Source organism: Myotis lucifugus, unplaced genomic scaffold (assembly GCF_000147115.1).
Source record: "Myotis lucifugus unplaced genomic scaffold, Myoluc2.0 scaffold_82, whole genome shotgun sequence".
In the NCBI taxonomy this organism is placed as follows: domain Eukaryota; kingdom Metazoa; phylum Chordata; class Mammalia; order Chiroptera; family Vespertilionidae; genus Myotis; species Myotis lucifugus.
Window position 1 is genome coordinate 1,410,023 of NW_005871130.1, and position 5,257 is coordinate 1,415,279.

Sequence of the window (5,257 nt, forward strand, 5' to 3'; positions counted from 1 at the left end):
GCAATATTAAAATATTTTCTCTAATTAATTCCCTTTTAATGTGCACGAGTTCCGTGCACCGGGCCACTAGTATGTGTATGTGTATATATATATATATACACACATATATATATGCCTAAGTGACCATATGACTGTAATGACTGGTCGACCAATTGCTATGATGTGCACTTGACTGGTTGACCAGTCGCTATGATGTGCATTGACCACCAGGAGGCAGACACTCAATGCAGGATCTGGCCTAAACTGGCAGTCCGACATCCCCCAAGGGGTCCCGGATTGCGAGAGGGAGCAGGCTGGGCTGAGGGAACCACCCCCCTCCACATGAATTTTTTGCACTGGGCCTCTAGTAATAATATAATTCTATTGCCTAATGTTACCACTGTTAGGAACTAAATGATTAATTAGAAGGTAAATGGGAATATACCCATGCAATACCATTTGCAAGTACTTTGCTATTAATGGCTGTGGTAATAAAGTTGGAGGAGTAAACAGGAAAGACTATCTCAAAAACGTGATACTACAATAAAGTCTGGAGTTGCCATGGAAAGACAGAAGGAGGTTTGCAGACAGAGGTTCAAAGTACAACAATGGTCAGATTATCGAGAGGCTTTTATGTAAACTTATCATAGGAGACAATCTTAAGGAATATATAACCATACCTATGTAATATATATATATATATAATATATAATATATATATATTATATATATAATATATAATATATATATATATTTTTTATATATATATATTATATATATATATATTATATATATATATATATGGCATGTATCCTAATATTTTAATATGTATATCCTAATATTTAAAAATGTATCAGTAAAGGGTTAATCATTTTACATCTTGGTACACATAAAATTATTCTGTGGGTAGAGAATATTTTTGATCAAATACATACATTTTGGTATAAGAGGATGAGTACACATCTCATCAATCATCAATATACAATTTCAACTTGTTTGGCAGAATTTGCACCAATGTTTTTTGAATAGAGGAAAATCAAACTAATAGCCAGCGTCTATAAATGACATGTCTCCCAGCATCCAACTATAAATTATGAAAAACAACAAATGGGAAAACACTGTTCTTGCTCTTGGGGGTTCAAAATCATATTGTAACAATAATTTATCAAATGTGGGACTTTCTGGACAGCAAGTAGTTTGGCAAAATCAGGGTGAGGCAAATATGACTTACACATAGATCATTATGACTAAGTCGCTATTCTTAAGGAATGTTGATTCTATTTAGTGTAACAGCCAAGAACACACACACACACACACACACACACACACACACACATTAACTCACTCTTACATACACACATACTCACACATGGGATTCGTAATCTTTATATGGATTAATTGAAAGTAAGTACATAGCCCTTTCCATTGTGATTTGGTTGATTGGAACGGCATCCCCTACACCAAAAGGTTACAGGTTCATCTGCAGTTAGGGCACCTGGGAAGGCAACCAATCAATGTTGTTTTTCTCTCTCCCTTCCCCTCTTTCTAAAATCAATAAGCATATCATTGGGTGAGCATTTAAGATAGGAACTAAATAACTTAAAAAATTTAAAAGTAATTTCTCTTTGGAAAATATAAAGGTGTACAAAAGTTTCCAAAGAAATTAAAAAACATAGTGGGTATTTGGGAGATTATTTAATTTTTTAAATGTTTAGATTATTTTTTTTTTGATAGTTTCTGAAGTGTTTGTTATGGAGCTGTATTCCCATATGTTTTCTTTTCACAGTAATGCTGTGCCCTTTTATCCATTGATAATGAAATCTTCTAACCTTTGGAAATAGTCTATTAAAGCAGCCTATACTCTATCACCACTAATGAGTAAAAAACACACTTAAAAGTGAGGAAGAAGACAATCTTTAAAATGTTAATCTTCAAAACCTGTTAATAAAGAGTGGTTACTAATGATAGTAATGTTCATCATTCATCTCTACTGATGACATGGGAGAGGTTGTGCTTTAAATTTGTATTATGTCATCCTCACAACAGATTGGCAAACTAGTGATTCTTATTCTCATTTCAGAGTTGATAATATTGAGAATAGGTTAGTTATCTAAAGTCAATTAGGGAATAGAAGATGTGAAATTTTATATTGAAAAATGTCACACCAGAACTTGTTTTAACCAATATATTATAGTGCGCCTTGGAGGGAATAAAAGGAAATACTTGGAGTTCTGATGGCAATAGTATGGAAAGGAAGGTAGTAAGTCAGGAAAGCATTTCTCTTCTACTCTCCCTGACCTTGCCTAATATTTTTTTGGTAGCATTTGTTTAAACCTGATATTAATTGTGTAAGTAATCAAGCAATACATTATTATTATGTTTTAAAATATATTTTATTGATTTCAGAGAGGAAGGGAGAGGGAGAGAGAGATAGAAACATCAATGATGAAAGAGAATCATTGATTGGCTTCCTCCTGCACAACCCACACTGGTGATCCAGCCCAAAACCTGGGCGTGTACCCTGATTGTGAATGGAACTGTTACCTTCTGGATCATAGATTGACACTCAACCACTGAGCCATGCCAGCTGGGCGCAATACATTATTTTTTATCCCCTTTACTGCTTCAAGCAAAACTCTGGGGACTAGAGTGGCTCTCACACACATATTCTTTACCTTATATCCTATGTCCTGAGGTGTCACTGGAGTGTGCAAACAGGATTCTTAAACTGAGAAGCATCTATCATGGGAATTTCGTAAGTTGTATACTTCTTGTTACAAAGAAACAGAAATTTCCTAACACAAATTTGTTAAAAGCATAAATGCATATCTTATTTAAGAGCAATACATACTAAGCATTGTCTGTTAATCCCATGTGTTTAAATTGAGAGAGAAAAAAAATGCTATGTGTAGTAACAGAAGTGATTTTTGTTGGGATTTTCTCCAATATATTTTAAACACTCCTTGACATTGTGAAACTCCCAGGCTCTTTGCTTATCTTGTTAACTTTAAAATAAACACCTTATATTAAAACTACTCTGTCCATCTAAGGTCAGTATTAGGCCGGTATTAGTCACACATTTAGTCAGAGATGGGCAGGAAGGGTGTACATGAGAGGTGAATTTTCTCGGGTTGGTGTTTTGCATTCTTTTGTTTACTGCCAACAACCAGGGATATAAGTCTCTTTCCCCAAGCACTTCTCTACACCTACCACTCCGACCTGGAGGCCAACACCCGAGCTGGCCGCCACCTGTCCCAAATGGGCAGATTTGTGCAGGCTTTGGGATCACTTTCCCTGTGTAGTTGTAGCCTTTGATTACGAGTCACTTTCTTTCCTGGCATCAACCATTTCTGGCCCTGAACCCTCTCCATCTTTCTCATTTAGTTGGCAGTCTCATCTTCCCTGTATTTTTTAGTTGCTTCCTTCTCCAAGCTAACCCTATCCTTTCTATCTTCCAGCATTTTCTCCAGCTTTGGGATGTTACAGACTCCATATTTTATCCAACACAGACCTCACATAATTGTGTATGTCTGGGACATTTCTAGGTTTGGAGTAGATTCATCAGCTGACCCCACCTTAACTTAATCAGCTCCTGCTGCCTGGTTAATTCCTCAGTTCAAGGCTCACCATAGCCTTGTGTATTTTGAAATCTGTAATTAATTTCTGATTCTCACTGCTCCTATTGCACTCTTTGCTTATCTTGTTAACTTTAGAATAAACACTTTATAATAAAACTACTCTGCCTATTTGAGGCATGGCTTAGGCTTTAAGCTTCTGGTCAGAGATGTAGTTGTGCATTTTCTTATCTAAACCCAGTCTCCAGTATTAAATTGTTATTACCAATTATCTTTTGAACTTTAAATACAAAAGGGATTAACATAAAAATGGAAACAACATTTACTCAGTTAAAAGAGTAATTAAAGTAAAATAATTGTTATGCATAAGTTTTCTTACATATAAATATTTATTTTATATTCTTTCAATAAAATAGTTTCATTATAAAATAAATAGTGCTGGGTAAATAACACAGACTCTTTGCCTTGGAACACATTAAAATAAATGCCCAGAGTCCCTTTAATATTATAAAACTTTCAGTGAAGGCTGTTTCAGCTTATGCAATTTACTCTTATAAGTAAGGAAAAACAAACAAACAAACCCAAAAATGTACCAATCCTTCCCTTCCCAAAGGGGCAGTTAAAGAGCAGTATATTCAGCAATTGTGATGGGAAATATTCCTTTATGTGGATGCTGTGAAGGGAACAATGGTAATTACCAGTGTGGAGGTGAGTTAGAAAACCATTGACCATAATAAGGTACAATTGAACTCTACCTCTGGGAGGGACACTACCCAGAACACAAAATCAACAGCTCTCTAGGCAGAAATAAAGATGCAAGTCACAGATAGTAAGTGGCCTGTTACTCTATCCAAATACAGACCGATGAGTTTAGCACATCCTGAACATAATATGCTATGTCTTGCTTTGGTTTTTGTTTGTTTGTTTGTTTCCCTTATTGAAACTCTTTTTTAAAATTATTTGTATACTTTTAGGAATTCAATAGTAAGATTTTTCCTGTCATCTAAGTCACATTAGAATTCATCTAGACCTATATTTTAATAAGATAGAAAACTAAGACCAAAAGTTTGTAAGAGTGGTGAAGCCAGATCTAGACCCACACGTCTTCTCTAATAGCCCAGACAAGAGGTTTCTGCATGATAACTTTTAAAGATAACCATTAACATCATGATCATAATCCTTGCATTTTTTGTTTACTTTTAAAATATGCTTAGAAAATAAACTTTTAGTAACTTTTAGTGGTTCAAATACCTGAAATACTACTTCTCAAAAGAGACAGAAGAAAGAAATAGAATCAAATATAGAATAGAATAGAATAGAATAGAGTAGAATAGAATAGAATAGAATAGAATAGAATAGAATAGAATAGAATAGAATCTATAATAATAAAAGCATAATATGCTAATTAGACCAGACAGTCAAATGACCATCCGGACATCATTCTGGACATCCTTTAGGATGACCTTCCGGACGAAGCTATGACAGCAGGGGCCAAAGCAGAATTGGCCGCAGCAGTGGGCGTGGGCAAGGCAGAGGTGGTTAGGGGTGATCAGGCAGGCAGGCGAGCAGTTAGGGGTGATCAGGCAGGCAGGTGAGCAGTTAGGGGCAATCAGGCATGCAGAGGGGTTAGGGGCAATCAAGCAGGCAGGTGAGTTGTTAGGGGCGATCATGCAGGCTGGCAGAGGGGTTATGGGCGATCAGGC